We start from the raw sequence: 19,690 nt of genomic DNA, 5'->3' as shown, positions 1-19,690 counted from the left end.
ATAAAAATAGGAGAACTGATATCTGATATTCAGAAATTTTGATCTATGTCAAACTCAGAGGTTAGTTATTACTAACATCAGTACATAATACTTATATAAAGGTCTAAGTTATTTGGTTTGAGTAAGCAGCACTGTAGACTATTCTGTAAAGAAACAAAAATACTATATGGTATGTTCCCTGAGCAAAGTTCTTTGTCCTGAGTGTGTTATGTAATAGTGATAATATTCTTATATAAAAAATAAACCCCAACTTTTAATCCTAAGATAGGTTTGGTATGTGCTTAGTTCAGTCTGGTGAGATGCTGAAAAATGATTTCAAGTTGCACCCATAAAGTCCACAGTTATAACATGTTTCTTTCTGTCTGTCTATTTTTTAAACCATGATCTCAGCTCTGAACTTTTTATATGTAAACAGGGAATGTCCAATTCTCAAGTCCATAATTTCCTGTTTCTAATAAGGTCAAGGAACATTGGTTTGAATTTTCAAAGTGGCTTATGTTTTGTATTTTTACTGTTAACCTGCTTATTATACCTGCTAAAAATTAAGCAACGCCACTTTGATTTGTCTACATAATTTAAATAAGCTTACGATCCTCACAGAAGGCAAGGAAGTACTTCTTTATCACATTCAATATCATCAAAGGTAAGCTTTGCATCACAGCACACTGATATTTCAGTATGTCCCATGGAGATTCTCACAGACACTGTCAACTCAAGCTGCATTAACAGTGATATGGCGGCCCAGCCAGAGGCTCGCTCTCCTTCTGGGTGACTTGCTTGCTGAAATGGCAGCAACCATACAACAAGCCTCCCTCGGCAGGACAAGTTGGGGAGGGAGCAGAAACTGTTCAGCAGAACGTGTCTCATTTGAATCATGCTATTTTCCGGTTTTGATTATCTGAGCTTACACCAACAGGCTCATACACAACTATATTTATTGCCAACGTTAAGCATCGCCACTAATTGGTACCTTCTTGGAGATGTTTCCGAAAGTGTCCATAACATCTAGAACCAGGATGACACCAGAATGAATGTTTTTCATGACTGAAACCTGAAGGGACCAATACTACGACTGGCCCCCAGCCAGTTTATTAATATAACTGAGGACCAACCTGAGAAGCATCTCTGTCCCCATCACTGAATGTTCATCCTGAATCTCCCACATAGGTCCCTTCAGTAGCAGTACTGAGGGAATTCCCCTAAGATGAACTGTATTGTATAAAATACTCCTAGCTCTCTGGTAGGAGAGGTTTGGGAACCTCCTGCCCCAGGCTCATCACTCTAGTCGCCCGCCATCAAACACGGTGCTTTTTAATATTATTCAAGGTCATATGTAATTGGGAAATTGTGAGCATCCACTTAATTTCCATTCTCAACCCTGGCATTTTACTCACATCTGTGCTGTTTTGTTTGTTTGTTTTAGAAACAAGTTAGGTAACTCTCCAGGGAGAATAAAAACAGCCACCAAAAACATACACCAAACAACTGCAGTTTTCCTCCAAGGTCTTCAGTTGTAAACAAGGAGGCCTCCGCTCGAAGCGACGGTTGGAAGGACTGACTCAGTCAAGGGAAGCTGCTGTTGCCACAGTCCCTCAAAAACCTCACAACAGGTAAAAGATTATAACGAGTATCAAAATACCATTGAAAACAATCAAGTCACTACCTTTATACATTGCCCTCCCCTTCATTTCTCTGAATAGGCATCTAATTTACAATCAAAACATATGAATTAAAAACACTGAAATATCGGCATAGAAATTACACATTCATTGTCTTTTCTGGAGTTATGTATCCCAGATTCAAAAAAGCTTATGGCAGTCAGAGGCATATGGAGTTAAGGTACTGCCTTCAAAGAGGGTGGGGTGGGGGACACATTCTACAGATATTAAGAAAAAGAGGCAATCCCAAATTTGGGAGAACTGATGTCTTAATAACCTTTAGTACCATATGATTGGCAGCTCTGAGATCTGAAGTATCCTTTTGTTCACACAGAAGGTAACAGTCATTTTTTTCCCTAATGCAATTAAAGGGAATGGTATTTCAAGAAAAACTCCAAGGGTTATTTTCAAAACCATCTAAAATGCTTCACCTGAATTTTCAATTCTTGGGGATGTCCAATTCTGCGAGGGAGGGTGTGTGCTTACATCTCTATACACACATATATAAAGACAAACCCTCTTTATATATATGTCTACGTTCTATAGAAAATCCTCCTACACAGACACAGACTCAGGCTCTCTCCCTCTCACACATGCACATACAGATACACAGAGCATCGCATCCTCTGAGTCACGTGACACATGACACCCTGCTCAAAGGTAATTTGCTTAGAGTGATTTGTCTGTTTAAAAAAATTCACTGTTCCTCAACAGGAGTTAAAAATCCCAGGTCAGCTGCTGTTCGTGCAATACTGTTCCCCTGTATTTGCATGAGGTAGACTTCCCAACCGGGGAGAGAAAACGATACGTTAAGAAAAAGGGTCATGTCTTTTTCCATTTTTGAATGGAAGGCCCCGTTTTGCTTTGATCTTCTGGTGTTGCAGATGACTTTGTGGAGGAAGCTTCTGCAGGTGACGTGCCTGGCCACTCTGAGACCTTGGACCTCGCCTCCCGAGGAAACGGTGGTGACGGAGAGCCGTGCCCTCCCCCCACCTCTCGAGGGAACGTCGAAGTGCGTGGCTGGGGCTCTGCTTCCGGTCTTCCCTGAGAACGGGCGGGCGGCTGCACCCAGTTCTGTGAGGGCAGTTCGCCACCACGGGCGTGATGCTCAGACGGCAATGGCACTTCTCTGGCTGAGGAGATAGACTACATTCCTTAGCATGACGATCAAGGCCACCACCATTGTAGCATCGGTCTCCTTTTGGTTTTCTTTTTTGTAGTGTCTTCCCTTTGGGTCTTCTTTCACTTCCTAAACAGGGGCTCCCACCAGTCCTGTTACCCATATTGATTCAAGGCCTTTGGAAGATTTTTTAAATGTGAATTCCACTGGTTCTCCTTCTTTTAGGCTTCTAAATCCTTCCATGAATAATTTGCTTTGGTGTACAAATACATCAACTAGAATATCCACGGGGCTTCCCTCTCGGTTTATCATGGAGATGAATCCAAATCCCATTCACACGTTGAACCACTTACAGTGGCCAGTTCCATGCAAAATCTAGGATTCCTCCTCGGCCAGCTCTGGCAGCTTCCCGGGCTCTTCACCACCTTTGCTTGCCCCGCCTGGGGCTGATGAAACCTGGTTGAATGACCTCATTGTCTTCTGAAGAACATTTAAGAAATTTCCGCAATGAAGACACTAAATACATTCTGTAAGATATTACTCAAAAACACTCAATATTTATCAACGTGCAGTTAAAAAAAATTTTTTTTTTGTTTTGGAGTACAAATCCTCCTAAGGCACCCGCATCCAGTGTTCCAGTCAATAGTCAGTTACTGCTCCTGCGAATGTATCGATTCTTTGTTGTTGTTTTCTTTTCAAAAGCAACCTAAGTCCAAGTGCGTTTTTCTCTGTTCTCCTCAAATCCTTAATTCTAATTCATAAGCCATAGTTTCTTATTCTCAATGGACTGAATCTCTGAAACACTTTTCCTGCATTTCACAGACTTTTCATACCTCAGGCCATAGTTCCAGAACCATGCCCTCATGACTCCTGACCAAACCAAGTCCATAATTGTCTCACCCCTTTCTGAGCTCCTACAGTAGAATCAGACAACCCACTCACAAACTCCGGTATAGTTGCCCTATGTGGTTCTCTAGTCAGTCATGGTAACCTTCATGAGAACAGGAATCTCCTGTCTTTATAACTAGCACCTCGCATGTCCCTGAGCAAAAATGGGTTCTTATTAATGCTAATTAAATTTAATTCTACAACAGAGTTTCTAAATTATAAATATATTTATAACTTATAAAGAGTAAGGAGAAAAACCTTAAATCTTGTCAGAAAAATGGTTCCTCCAAATTATACAATAACACGAGGGGATATGAGGATATATGTATACATATAACTGATTCACTTTGTTGTACAGCAGAAACTAACACAACATTGTAAAGCAATTATACTCTAATAAAGATAAAAAAATTATACAATAACCCTAAGAGCAAGGACCTTTGAGTCATGTTTTTTCTCTTAAGCACCCAGCATTGTGCCTGACAGTAGAAATTTAATAAAAGTTTATTTTTTGGCCCATGGATGCACAATAAGAAACAGAATTAAATGCTATTAAATATGAGAAAAAGAGTATGTATCTAAAATCATTCTATTTTTCAAGGCAAATAGTAATCTGCTTGCTCAGCTAAGCAGATATATACCTGAAGAATTATAGGTCAGCATCCACTATACGAGAGCATATAATTAGGACTTCTGTTTATTTAGTGCATTATTATCTTAAATAGCATCACAATTTTTACACATAACAGACAATAACATACAGAATCAATGAGCCACAGTCTCTAGGATCATAATAAAGAAACTGAAATCTGCTCAAGAGACTGCAGTTTTTATGACAAATGGTAAATGAATATGTCAATATTTATTCTCAAAATGCAAAAAGAAAGGGTTGGGGTAAGAATGGGCAGGAAAAGGGAATTCTGATTTTGTCAGAAGTCTTCCATATTGATTCGGATTTGCCAACAATGTAAGCCAAAGTTATATTTACAGCTACCAGTGAGTCACTCTTTATTGACTTAACTTGAATATTCTTTTTTATATTGTGATACTGACACTATAAAAACCACAGAACCGTCATTTTAATTTTGGATTTAAATCTGTCCCAATTTCACAATTATGTTTTTACAAAATCCATATTTAAAGTGTTTTCATTAATATTTTATTTTTTGGCTTCTATGACAGAATATATCTATTTTCTAAAAGCTAGAGTATATACAGTTTGTGTTTCATCAGAAAAATTGAATGTGATAATTTGTGTGACTCGACATGTTACTACTGTGTTTTAGAACATCAGGAAACCTTTATTTCAAACCTTTTATATCCAGCATCTTTTCTCCTTGAGGGAAAATATAATTTTTTATAAAGATGTTGGTATAATATGAAATACTTTGAGGAGCCGTAGCTCATACTCTAATATCTAAGTGTTTGCCTTTTAAGAAAGATTTAGCTTTTCCTTAAGATTTGTCTAAAATGATGATTCTTGCTTGGACTAATGTCTTCAGATTGAATACCTGCCCAACTCCACCATTCAGATAGTTCAGCCTGTAGATTTCCCATCCTTCAGTGCAATATTAGCCAGAGGTATTGTTTAAACCTGATTCAGATTATGTCACTCCTCTGTTCAAAACACCAGTAACTTCTCATCTCAATCATAATAAAGGCCAAAGTCTTTAGAATGCCCTACTAAGACCATTGGAGTCTTGTTGCTCACAACCCCCTGCTGACCTCAACTCCTACCTCTCTCCCCCTTACTTACTCTTCTCCAGCACCTTGTTCCTTGAATATGCCTCTTCCACTCTCATCTCAGGACCTTTGCACTCACCACTGCCTCTACCTGCCTGGAATGCTCTTTGCTCAGATATCTGCAGCTTTCCCTCATTTCCTTCAGGCTTCTCCTCAAATGATATCTTCCCATGAAGGTCTTCCCTGGCTACCATATAAACTAGCAACACTCTCTGCCAGCCCTATACTCTCCTTCACTGCTTTATTTTTCTCCATAGCACTTATTACTAAATGATCCCATAATATATTTATTATTTATTATCTTCCTCCCCCATTAGAACATAAACTCCTCCAAAGCAAGGACTTTTTGTCTATTTTGCTCACTACTGTGACTTCAGTACCTATAAGAATACCTGGACACAGTTGGAACTTGATAAATATTTGTTAGATGAATGAATTCATTGTTGTAAATAGAAACACTTATTAATACTTATGAAACTCCAACCTACAGATGTAGCATGACATTTCTCTCTGAAATCAGTTCCCTACAAATTATATCTACATTAAGTATAACCCATTTATCTGTCATTAAAGAATTAAAGCATTTTAAACACAATAAAAGAGTACAAATGGAGGATGACTTGTCATATGTCTAAACATTTAAGAGTTATTAAACAAGGTAAAAATGTTAATATATAATATACCTTTCTAGCTTGATAATATGCCTTGTTAATGACAAACACTTCAGGCCAAATTTTTCAGCTATTATTTGGAAATAATTGTTTGAAAATTCATTTATATACCTTTTTGTTCTTGGTTGTGTGTGTGTTTGTGTGTGTGTGTCCGTGAGAGAGAGAGAGAGAGAGAGAAGGGGAAAGAGAGAGAGAGGGAGGGAGAAAGAGAGGCAGAGAGAGAGACTGTATGTTGCCAAGAACTGAGTCCTCCTCACAGTGAATGTTTGAGGTACAGACTTTTAAAATATGTTCTGATAACCTCATCCATGAAAGCAGTAGCCAACTTCGTCCTAACAGAACCCAATTTGAGCACCTTTTCACGTTGGCCCAACAGCCCTAGCTATTATTCACTGTGCAAAGAAACTGAACTGGGAAGTGATACCAAAAGTGCTTTCAGTGTAATCCAGCAGCTTTCCATGCTCTTCTGCCAAAATAAAAAATGCAAAATGGTTGAGAGAAACCAATATGTAAATGAAAAAGAATGGAAGAGGGGTTTAATTCACGTGAGAGTTATTAGTCCCTTTGGGAAATAACAAAGTTCAGACAATGTGCCCTACCCCCAAAGGACCAAATAATCCAGATGCAAAAACAAGATATAAAGATATGAATAATTCACTCAACAATATAATTCCAGGACAACTTATAAATAAGGCCTAGAAGTGTGATTAGAGCTGTACGTACAAGTCTTGAAATAAATGTGAAAAGTAGAACTTGCCTCAGCTTTAACAAGGAAGACAACAATAATAATAATAGTTATCATTATTTTGTGTCATTTATTTTGTGCCAGGCATTGTTCTAAGTACTTTTCATATATGAACACATTTAATTCTAGAAACAATAGTGAGAAAGGCAGCATTATTATCCTCAATTTATAGGTCAGGAAAATAAGCCACTTACAGTTCAAGTCACTTGCCCACGGTGGTAGAGTTGGGATTTGAATTCAAGCAGTGTGGCTCTGGAGTTCATGCTGTTAACTACTACTTGATGTTGCCTTTGCCCTAAACAATATAAACATAATTAAAATAATAGTGCCTTAGTTGTATAAAGTGATTTATGGTGCACAAAATGTCACTATATTCATTCCCTTATTGCAGACTTTTACAACTACTCTGTGAATTACACATGACCATGTTATTCCTGTGTTACAGTTAAGAAGTTTTGAATTTTTAGATAAGCAAAGGCAAGAAAAAAATATTCCACACGTGAGGCGAAATAAAAGATGTATGGGATTAATAAAGTAATGTAAAGATCTGTAAAGTAAAGATCTGTCCCTGATCTCCTAAGGGCATTATTTGAACAGAGCACAGGCACAGTTCCCAACCACAATCAATAATTTTCAGAGCTGGTCCCTTATAAACTCTCAACTAGAAAATGCTGTCTCTCAGGTGTCTCATACAGGTGCACACATTTCCCTAATTTTACAAGGGCACTGCCCTGTGAATAGAACTATTCTTCTTGTTTAACAAAATATTTAAATTCTCAGTCTGAAGGAGGATTCCCCAAAGCAGTGTTTATAATTTATACTTTCAACCAAAATGTACTCACCTGAAGAAAAGAGAATGTCTGTCCCCAAAATAAATTCTGTTGTCTAACCTAGATTAGCTGAGCTGATTGAAGCTTCAATTGCAGCAGTTATGTGTCATTATTAAATGGCAATAACTAACATTGATGTCATGCTTTCTCTGCGCCAGGCTCTATGCTAAGCATTTTAAATGCATATTCTCCATTCAGTCAGCAGGACAATGTGAGAAAAGAAACATTAGCTGTTCCTGCTTAGTAGATAAAGAAATCAAGTTTCAGAGAAGTTAAGGAATTTCCCTGAGGTCACACACTTAGTAAACATTATGGGCACTGAGACCCAAATCTTTCTGCCTAATAGCCCATGCTATCCTATTATCTGAGGTTGTTTGCTGTACATCATAATGGAAACTCTAACCACAGAAGTTACAAATTCAAAAATTAAAAAAAAAAAATAACAATGAGTTCTTCTTGTAGTAACTAGAAAGAGGAAACTTTCTGTGTGGGAGTCACTTCTGCTCCTTATGCAGCTATGTTTAGTTAAACCATGTGAAATGTCCATTTTTTAAGGTCACAAATAGATATAGGTAATGACATATAATTCAACATTAATAGGCGTGCCATAAGGGGACCTGAGTTCTAGGTCAAAGATTGCAATGTTACATTCAGCTGGGGATTATAAACATGTATTAAAATGCCTAGCCCCAAAGTCTGGAGTGAAGAAAGTACTTCTGGTATGAACCTATGTTACCTTTGGCCCCAGTGTTTAACTCCTTCTTTATGAAATAACCTAAATTTGCATTGGGAGATCTGTTCTTCCATTGGATACAGTCTGGTGGGACAGTTCATTAAGATGTTTTTTTCTGTCTTCCCAGAGAAGGGTGGTACATGATTCAAGCCAGACCAATCACACATTTGAAAGCATTGGAGTTGATTCATGCCCCACCCCACCCCCAACAAAACCTGTCTATGCATTTTTGCAGTTGTTACTTTAGTTCCTGTCCTTTAAAGCTTGATTCCTAAACTCTCCTTCCATTGCTTAAACTCTCTCATATTCAAAACAATATTTTTTCTGATTGACTAGATGTTAATTCTAGTTAATTCTGTTTAATTCCATTAAATTCTATTAAATCTGCTTAATTCTAGTTAATTCTGATTAACTAGCATCAATTTCCATTGTTTGGAACCAAAGAACCTTAAAAGATCATTCATTTTAGCAAGATATAGCTTGTGGACCAAGGGTAGTGGATGAGACTGAAGTTTATGGTAAGGATAAAAATCAGGGTAACAAAGAGTAGGTGGGTAGAGGAGTTAGATAAATTTATGATACAAGCAGGTTCGAGATCATTTGGGACAGGCTAGGGGACGACTTTATAGGTGGATGTTAGTTATTATCAATATTCTAGTTTTTGTGTTGAATGATGGGTTCTCGAATGCTTATTTTAAAATAAGTAAATACATACACACATAAGTAAATACAACATAAATATTGAGTTGGCCAAAAAGTGCTTTCGGTTTTTAAGTAAAAGTAAAGCACACATTTTTCATTTTCACCAAGAACTTTATTGAACAACATAATCACCCTTTTGTTCCACTACCTTCTGCCATCTTTCAGGCAACTTCATAATTCCATCTTCCCAAAACTTTTTATCTTTTTGAGCAAGGAACTGTTCCATGTGCCTTTTACAGTCTTCCAGGGAATTGAAATTTTTTCTATTAAGACAATTTTGTAAAGACCAAAATAAATGGAAATCTGAAGGTGCAATGTCTGGTGAATATGGCAGATGAATCAGAACTTCCCAGCCAAGCTGTAACAGTTTTGACCTGGTCATCAAAGAAACGTGAGGTCTTGCGTTATCCTGATGGAAGATTAGGTGTTTTCTGTTGACTAATTCTGGACGCTTCTCGTCGAGTGCTGCTTTCAGTTGGTCTAATTGGGAGCAGTACTTGTTGGAATTACTCGTTTGGTTTTCCAGAAGGAGCTCATGATAGAGGACTCCCTTCCAATCCCACCTTATACACAACATCACCTTCTTTGGATGAAGACTGGCCTTTGGTGTGGTTGGTGGTGGTTCATTTCCCTTGCCCCACGATCTCTTCTGTTCCACATTATTGTACAGTATCCATTTTTCATTGCCTGTCACAATTTGTTTTAAAAATGGAACATTTTCATTACATTTAAGTAGAGAATCGCATGTGGAAATGCAGTCAAGAAGGGTTTTTTGCTTAACTTATGTGGAACCCAAACATCAAAGCGGTGAACATAACAAAGCTGGTACAAATGATTTTCAACGCCTGATTTGGATATTTTGAGTTATGTTGGCTATCTCCTGCATGGTGTAACATTGATTGCTCTCAATTAATGTCTCAATTTGATCGCTATCAGCTTCAACTGGTCTACCCAACTGTGCAGCATCGTCCAACAATAAATCTCCACAGCATGAAACTTTGCAAACCACTTTTGACACATTTGATCAGTCACAGCACCTTCTCCATAACTGCATAAATCTTTTTTTGTGTTTCAGTTGCGTTTTTACCTTTCTTGAAATAATGTATAATATGCTTAAAATGTTGTCTTCTTCCATCTTCAATATTAAAATGGCTACACAAAAATTCACTAATTTTGATGTCTTTTTTTAAATGCATGCTGATATGACAGCTATCACATACAATCTAACAAAATTGTTTCAAATGAAGTTAAAGACAACTAAGTGCTACTGGAGCCATCGTACAGAAAAAAACAAATGAAACTTTTGGCCAACCCAATAAAAAAACAAACAAATAAATAAATAAATACCTTAAGTCATAGACCAGTGATGCAAATGTGTGATGAAACAAGAATTGTGATTATCCTAATTTTGTACACTTAAAATAAATAGTATTTTTGGAGACGTAGGAATTGTAAAGAAAATTTTAAATTAGGAAATGACTGAAAACAAAAATGCAATTTTCTATTCAACTAATCCCTCCAAGGACTTCTTTTAGATAAATTGTTGCAGCACCTAAAGGAGAAAAAGTTGAGTTTACTCCAAAGGCTACTTGATAACATTCTAAATCCTAAAATAATTTAGCAGTGGAAACTTGAAAAGTAAATATTAATGAAATTAGATTCACTGAGTTTCCTGTCTGGTCCTTCTGTTCTTCTAGGGCATGATCCTTTAATTCAATAATGAAATACATTTTAGCAATCATTTCAGCAGGGTCATCACCAAAAATCTCATGTTCTTCACTTTATTTAATTAGTTTTAAACACAGTGTTATCCTTACAGAAGCCTAACTTGCTATTTTAGAAAAAAAAGAAAAAATGAAAGGGAGGGTGATATGCAAATGATTCTGACTGAAAGAAATAATGAGGAGTTGATGATTACTATCTGAATAGACTCCAAGCCATGAGAAATATGAAATGCAATGACAAAGGCAGCCAAAGGGCAGAATTCTTCAGAGGCTTACACTGTGGAGCGCTGATCATAATTCCAATCAAGGTCTTGACTAAAATTCTAAGAAAAAATACTATTTAAAAAATATTATATTGTTCAACTTTAAAAATTTGCAATGTCTAGCATATACAGATATAATAGCCATGGAATACCTAGATCATAGATAGTATGAATAGTCAGTAGAAGAAAAGAAACAACGTATAAGTTTTCCAAATCCCAATATATTTTTGTACATATTTGTACATATTTCTATGTGATTACATGTAGGCCAATTGAGTATAAGCTATACATCAAAGACTGAGATACATCAAACTTTAGAATTGAAAAGAATTTAATTTTTTTTTTAGTCTGACTCTCTCATTTCCTTATTTTAAGACAATAATGTATCTGAAAACTTTGTGGATTCTATAGTTTTGCTATTATTTTAAAAGATGAGAATTCTGAGGTCCACAGGAGTTAAGTAACTTGCTATGTCACATAGCTAGCTGGTGGCCAGCCTTAAAATGGAACGAAGACTTCCTATACCCTAATACTCTTCTAACAGGTACTTATTAAACCAAGGGTTACAGTGTTGTGAAGAAAGACAAGATTCCCAGAAGACAATAAGCAAGCAAACAACAATAGCAAAAAACAGTAATTTAAATAATAACGTGATTAAAAGGTCGAAATTGAAGGAGATGGTAGGGAGTAGTATAATGCAAATGAGGATATTAAATAGGGTATTCAGGAAAGGGATCTCTGAGAATTTAGGGCTGGGATATAAATCACAAAGAGGAAATGGCTGTCATAGATTATGCTGTGAATGAAGAAAATACCAAAGGCAAAGCCATGAATCCCTTTCCAGTGTGATATAAGGTGTAAAATAACATCCCAGAAGGACCATATTTTAACCCCCTATTTGATCCTAAAAATCAAGTTCTTTCCATTATACCACACTGTTTACATGTGGCTTAGTTTCTCATCAAATCTCCCCAAAACAGAGAATTCACATATATATTTAACATATATGCACAGAATTTCACAGTTTTGTAAAATGCTTTAAAACACATTATTTACAATAATCCTATACAGTAAGCAAGGTAGTTATTATTGGGAGAAATCCATAGTGGAATGAAATGAACACCAGTTTTAAAATTAGGGTTCGAAGCTGGTCCTACCATTTATCAGCTTGACTCCTTGGGCATATAACTTACATTCTCTGAAACTAGATTTCTTCATTGGTCAAACAAAGTATGCTTTTTTATGCGATGTTATAAGAATAAAGTAAAGATATTCTTCAAAATGGTAGTTGATCCTTGGGCATATAACTTAAATTCTCTGAAACTAGATTTCTTCATTGGTCAAACAAAGTATGCTTTTTTATGCGATGTTATAAGAATAAAGTAAAGATATTCTTCAAAATGGTAGTTGACTTATAAGGATGTGCTGAAGAATTTTAAATAACAGTTCTCAATAAATGCAATTTTCAGTTAAGGAATGAATGTTGGCGCCCTCAAAACTTTCAGTAGTATATGAAAGCCATAGCAGAAGTGTATAAGAAATTTAAATCTTGGCATTTAGAATTTTATTCTTCCTATTTTTCTTCTAATATTGTCTAATTACATATGAACTGAGGCTTTCTTTTTAACATATTTATCGGAGTATAATTGCTTTACAATGGTATGTTAGTTTCTGCTTTATTACAAAGTGAATCAGCTATACATATACATATACATATATCCCCATATCTCCTCCCTCTTGCGGCTCCCTCCCACCCTCCCTATCCCACCCCTCTAGGTGGTCACAAAGCACTGAGCTGATCTCCCTGTGCCATGCGGCTGCTTCCCACTAGCTATCTATTTTACATTTGGTAGTATATATAAGTCCATGACACTCTCTCACTTCATCCCAGCTTACCCTTCCCCCTCCCCGTGTCCTCAAGTCCATTCTCTACATCTGCATATTTATTCCTATCCTGCCCCTAGGTTCTTCAGAACCTTTCTTTTTTTTTTTTTTTAGATTCCATAAATATGTGTTAGCATACGGTATTTGTTTTTCTATTTCTGACTTACTTCAATCTGTATGACAGTCTCTAGGTCTATCCACCTTATTACAAATAACTCAATTTCGTTTGTTTTTATGGCTGAGTAATATTCCATTGTATATATGTGCCACATCTTCTTTATCCATTCATCTGTTGATGGACACTTAGGTTGCTTCCATATCCTGCCTATTGTAAATAGAGCTGAAATGAACATTGTGGTACATGACTCTTTTTGAATTATGGTTTTCTCAGGGTATATGCCCAGTAGTGGGATTGCTGGGTCGTATGGTAGTTCTATTTTAGATTTTAAGGAACCTCCATACTGTTCTCCATAGTAGCTGTTTCAATTTACATTCCCACCAACAGTGCAAGAGGGTTCCCTTTTCTCCACACCCTCTCCAGCATTTATTGTTTCTAGATTTTTTGATGATCGCCATTCTGAATGGTGTGAGATGATATCTCATTGTAGTTTTGATTTGCATTTCTCTAATGATTAATGATGTTGAGCATTCTTTCATGTGTTTGTTGGCAATCTGTATATCTTCTTTGGACAAATGTCTATTTAGGTCCTCTGCCCATTTTTGGATTGGGTTGTTTGTTTTTTTGATATTTAGCTGCATGAGCTGTTTGTAAATTTTGGACATTAATCCTTTGTCAGTTTCTTCACTTACAAATATTTTCTCCCATTCTGAGGGTTGTCTTTTCATCTTGTTTATGGTTTCCTTTGTTGTGCAAAAGCTTTTAAGTTTCATTAGGTCCCACTTGTTTATTTTTGTTTTTATTTCCATTTCTCTAGGAGGTAGGTCAAAAAGGATCTTGCTGTGATTGATGCCATAGAGTGGTCTGCCTATGTTTTCCTCTAAGAGTTTGATGGTGTCTGGCCTTACATTTAGGTCTTCAATCCATTTTGATTTTATTTTTGTGTATGGTGTTAGGGAGTTGAACTGAGTCTTTATGCTGTTGAGACATGGTAATGTTAATGATCTCAATTATTTCTAAATATCTGCTAGTTATGGTTTGGACTTGGCTTTTTGGTGTAGTTGGTGGTGATGATGTTGGTAGTAGTTTGGTTTTTTTTCGTTATTTACATTGGAGGTTAGTTTGTTGTTTGTTTTGTTTTGTTTTTCTTTGCTTTACTTTGGGGTTGTATGAAGGACTTGTGAACATACAGGAAGAATGGGAGAATTGTGATATTAATGAAGCAATGGTATTTGTTGTTTGGATCTTGTGCTAACTTACTCTCAGTTTAGAGGATTTACTCTTTATGAAGCTAGGGAAGGCTAACATTTTATAAGTAAACTAGAATACATATGTATGACAGTGTTTTCTCCTCATATTTTCATTTAAGCTTTTTCATATTCATCCAAGTAGTCCAACCAGCCTTTCCGACCACACTAATATCTTAGGGAAGAAAATTATTGTTTTTATGATTTAGTCAGAGCTTTGACTACCTTAAATTGAAAAATATTCCTGTTGCTTTTTGAAAACTTTCCTCAAGTGAACTCAGATTTATGTAAGAATAATCCCATAGAGACAAAAGAAACAGAGTTTTCAAAGATATAACCACACAAAAACTGCACATTTTGCATTTATCAGACACCAGCGTTTATACTTTTTATCTGACAATTACACTAGAGAGAAGCTGTTATATGTCCTGATCTGCATCAAAATGTCAGTGTTGGTCCTTTGGAGGATGAAACAGATATAGAAGAGGAGAAGATCAAGATGAAGTCCTAATATTATGAAGCATCATGCAACAATACTCCATAATCCTTCCAGTCATTTCTAATGTTATATCATATCCATGCTACAATGAGGAAACAGAGATTCAGAAAAGATAAGTTGTTTATTCAATGCCACACAAAAAGTGACAGAATTGGCATATGATCCCCAGTCTCTCCAGAGGGGATCTTCCTACTGTACAGGTTCTCTCCAATTTAGAGCATCTTAAAGATACCACAGCAATGTTGCATACACTAGCTCATCTCCAGCCTAGATTGAGTTCATTTAATTAGCAATGATGGAAACAGGAGGCCAAATGCTAAATAGAATCAATTCAGCCAAACCCTTCCATATGCACCATTTTCAGTTTATACTCCAATTATTCTTTAATCTCACAATTTCAGAACAAAAACTCATTTGTTAGGGAAAAAAAGGAGTTGGGAAGAACTTATAAGCACTGATTACTTTTTCAAATATATGGCTATAAAAGACAAATTGCTTTCCTGCTTCTTTATTATGTTAGCTAATGCTTATCGTTTCATACACACGTCAAACACTAATTGATGACACTCTGTAAGAGGAAAGGAAAGAACAGTATCTCACTTTGAAATATCTTTGAGAACTGAAAATTAAAATGAACATAAAATAATCGGGGGCGGAGAGCTCACACTCTCTTCATTTCAACCAAGCGCTCATAAAAGACACCAATTCATACCTCCCACCTGCTTGGCAATTTGAGAGGAAAGACCAGCTTACTCATCTGCTCTTTGGATTAATTCTAACATCTTTGATGATAAGTTTACTTGTTTTCATTCAGTAGTTGTGTATTTGTATCATTTTCCACACAATAAACCCACCACTCAAAACAAGTTTGATGTGTATTTTTCATAAAGCTAATTAGGCGGCAGGCAGTTTGAAAGACTCCTTTGCAAATCACATTAGCAGTTGGATAACTTCTCCAGGGAAGAGTGGGAGGAGCCCTGGGTCTTTTAAAATTCCAAATAGATCTTTATTATCATCATCATTTATGCCTTTTTTTCCTTAACAAAGTTAACTTCTTTAAGTGTCACTGAGAGACAGAGCTACGGCCGTCTTGACCGTGAATGCTGATTCCTCGGTAGAGAGCTCAGGATCATACTTGGTGGATGCAGCACGTTGAATTAATTTTGAGAAGGAACCAAACTTATATGACTACTGAACACTTATGCACCCATTAATTCTTCCAGACTTTGCAGAAATCATTTAATGCCACAGGGTTTTGTTACTAGTCCATTGTTTCCATTTCCCTTTTTTAAGGTCACTGAAATGTTTCAGTGAAATAATAGTGCTCCAGTTGCCTCAAATAATTAATGTGTCTCTAATGTATCTTTCCAACAGAACATGCTTTAGCTATTAGTGAGACTAAAGGCTCTTATTAGTGCCTTCCATCAGGAACCAAAGATTTCTAGAATGTCAGAAGTTTATGAAACTAAAGACTATATCCTTGTAACATTCCATTTTATATGATTTCTTTTAATATTATTGTAATTATCTTGAATGCAGAGCAATTAGCTGAGACTACTCCAAAATTAGTTCATCTAAAGAATTCACCAATTTTTAAAAATTAAATTTTATTACTTTAGTAACATATAATTATACCAACAAATAACTGTCAAGATCTTAGGCAGGGCTTTTCAGCTAGAAATCAGCTTTTCTTTTACTGACTGCATGAATTCAGTACAAATTGATTGAAAACAGATTTTCTATAAAGGCTATAATTTCTTTTCTCCCTCTTTTCAACTTTTTTTTTTTTTTTTTTTTTTTTTTTGCAGTATGCGGGCCTCTCACTGTTGTGGCCTCTCCCGTTGCGGAGCACAGGCTCCGGACGCACAGGCTCAGCGGCCATGGCTCACGGGCCTAGCTGCTCCAAGGCATGTGGGATCTTCCCGGACCGGGGCACGAACCTGTGTCCCCTGCATTGGCAGGCAGACTCTCAACCACTGCGCCACCAGGGAAGCCGTGATTTCCCTTTTTGAAGACTTTGTTTTTATCTGATCATAAACCAAATATACATTCATTATAAAAATGAAGTTTTTTTTTCAATTACATAATTTTTTGCCAACAAAACATTTTGGTATATTTCTAACTTTTTTCAGTGTAAAAATTTGCATATTTCTTATTTTACAAAATTGAAATTATATTATATATAATCTCATAGCATATACTTTTTACTTATCATATCTGACCATTTTCCCATGTCATTAAATATTTCTGAAGATGTGTTTTACTGCATTTGTGCTACCATTTTTCTACTGTTTTCAGTTGATCAAATATATACTGAGTACCTACTATATGCTAGATAATACGTTAAGCGCTAGACCCAGTCTCATGAAATACTTGCTCTTGCAGAGAGCTTACATTCAACAAATGGTGCAGGTAAAGTGCAATGAGTGCTATAGGATGCTAGGGAAACAGTGGCCCACCTAACTTACTCTAGGACAATCAGGCTACATTGAAGCTGAGACCTGCAGGATAAGTAGGAGATAACAATCTGTGTTGAGGGATTTCTGGATTGTATTCCAGGCAAAGGAAAATGTGTGTTCCAGGCAGAGGTGTGTGGTCAAGAAAGCCCATGTCTCGTTCAAGGTGGCAAGAGGAAAAAATAGAGCGGTTAGGAATGTGGTATGGAGTCTGAGATTCCAAATGACAACATCCATTAAACAGCTTAATATACAGGTCTAGTGTGCAACAGAGGTCACTTACCTAGAAATACGGATTTGGGCGTGTTTAATATACGTCTGGTGATTATTCTATTCACCAATCTAACATCACATGATTATTTCAGGAAGGCAAAAACCTATTATGTATATGGTTTGTGCATTACAACAATATGGTATTTTAAATACAGTTGGTGCAAAAGTATAATTTGAACAATAAATATTTGCTATTTGAATACTGCAACAATTATTTGTGATTGTTGCTAGAGCTACAAGCTGGTACATTAAAGAGTCTAATTTTTCTCAGATTACCAAAACTGGGCAAAAATTAAGAAAACTAAAATTTAAGAAAACACTAAAAGTTATTTTCTTTTCAGAGATATATTCTTTCTATATTTCAGCTGCAGATAGTAAACAAATTTTAAAAGCTTGCAACATTAGAAGGGGCTAAGTGCTATTAAAAAATCAGAGAAAGAGAGTAGGAATGTGGGGTAGGAGAGGAGGGGTTGTAATTTTGAATAGAGTGGTGAGAGGAGGTCTTACTTAGAAGATTTTCAAGCAAAGATTTCACGGAGGTGGGGGAGTGAGCCATGTAGATATCAGGGTTAGATGTTTCCAGACAAAAAGCAAGGAAATCAGTGAGGATGGAGCAGAGATAGCATAGCAAGGGGGAAAATAATAGGCGATAAAGTCAGATAGGTAGAGTTGGGAGGGGGGGATAGGCAATGGTGTGTGGCTTCAGCATTCATTCTAAGGAATTTGTGTTTTACTCTGAATAAAACGATAAAACCACTGTAGGGCTTTGAAACAAGAAGTAATATGGGGGAGAGCTTCAAGAAGGCGGAAGAGTAAGATGCAGATATCACCTTCCTCCCCACAAATACATCAGAAATACATCTACAAGTGGAACAACTCCTACAGAACACCTACTGAACACTGGTGGAAGACCTCAGACCTCCCAAAAGGCAAGAAACTCCCCACGTACCTGGGTAGGGCAAAAGAAAAAAGAAAAAACAGAGACAAAGAATAGGGACGGGACCTGCACCAGTGGGAGGGAGCTGTGAAGGAGGAAAGATTTCCACACACTAGGAGCCCCTTCACGGGCGGAGACGGGGCGGGGGGGGTGGCGGGGAGGGGGGGAAGCTTTGGAGCCGCGGAGGAGAGCACAGCCACAGGGGTGCGGAGGGCAAAGCGGAGAGATTCCCGCACAGAGGACAGGTGCCGACCAGCACTCACCAGCCCGAGAGGCTTGTCTGCTCACTCGCTGGGGCGGGCGGGGGCTGGGAGGTGAGGCTCAGGCTTCGGTTGGATCGCAGGGAGAGGACTGGGGTTGGTGGCGTGAACACAGCCTGAAGGGGGCTAGTGTGCCACAGCTAGCTGGGAGGGAGTCCAGGAAAAGTCTGGAGCTGCCTAAGAGGCAAGAGACTTTTTCTTCCCTCTTTGTTTCCTGGAGCGCGAGGAGAGGGGATTCACAGAACCGCTTAAAGGAGCTCCAGAGACGGGCAGAGATGCAGCTATCAGCACGGACCTCAGAGACAGGCATGAGACACTAAGGCTGCTGCTGCAGCCACCAAGAAGCCTGTGTGCAAGCACAGGTCACTATCCACACCTGCCCTCCCGGGAGCCTGTGCACCCCGCCACAGCCAGGGTCCCATGATCCACGGACAACATACCTGGGAGAACACACAGAGCGCCTCAGGCTGCTGCAATGTCACGCTGCCCTTTGCCACCGCAGACTTGCCCCACACTCCGTGCCCCTCCCACCGCAACCCTCCCCCAGCCTGAGTGACCCAGAGCCCCCGAATCAGCTGCTCCTTTAACCCCGTCCTGTCTGAGTGAAGAACAGATACCCTCAGGCGACCTACAAGCAGAGGTGGGGCCAAATCCAAAGCTGAACCCCGGGAGCTGTGTGAACAAAGAGAAAGGGAAATTTCTCCCAGCAGCCTCAGGAGCAGCGGATTAAATCTCCACAATCAACTTGATGTACCCTACATCTGTAGAATACCTGAATAGGCAATGAATCATCCCAAATTGAGGAGTTGGACTTTGGGAACAACGAGATATATATATTTTCCCCCTTTTTCTCTTTTTGTGAGTGTGTATGTGTATGCTTCTGTGTGTGATTTTGTCTGTATAGCTTTGCTTTTAGCATTTGTCCTAGGGTTCTGTCTG

At 37.7% G+C, this 19,690-nt stretch overlaps 1 pseudogene across 1 annotated transcript; it reads right to left on the bottom strand.

The window, feature by feature from the left end:
• Positions 1-2,480: 2,480 nt before the first annotated feature.
• Positions 2,481-3,252, bottom strand: LOC309806501 (protein lin-28 homolog B-like; annotated as a pseudogene). The gene has a single exon. The product of its transcript is annotated as a protein lin-28 homolog B-like (transcript).
• Between the last annotated feature and the right edge of the window lie 16,438 nt (positions 3,253-19,690).

The sequence above is a fragment of the Mesoplodon mirus genome (genome assembly GCF_964341445.2).
Source record: "Mesoplodon mirus genome assembly, chromosome: 6".
Taxonomy (NCBI): domain Eukaryota; kingdom Metazoa; phylum Chordata; class Mammalia; order Artiodactyla; family Ziphiidae; genus Mesoplodon; species Mesoplodon mirus.
The sequence above is the reverse complement of the archived record's forward strand: the minus strand, read 5'-3'. Positions and strand labels throughout refer to the sequence as shown.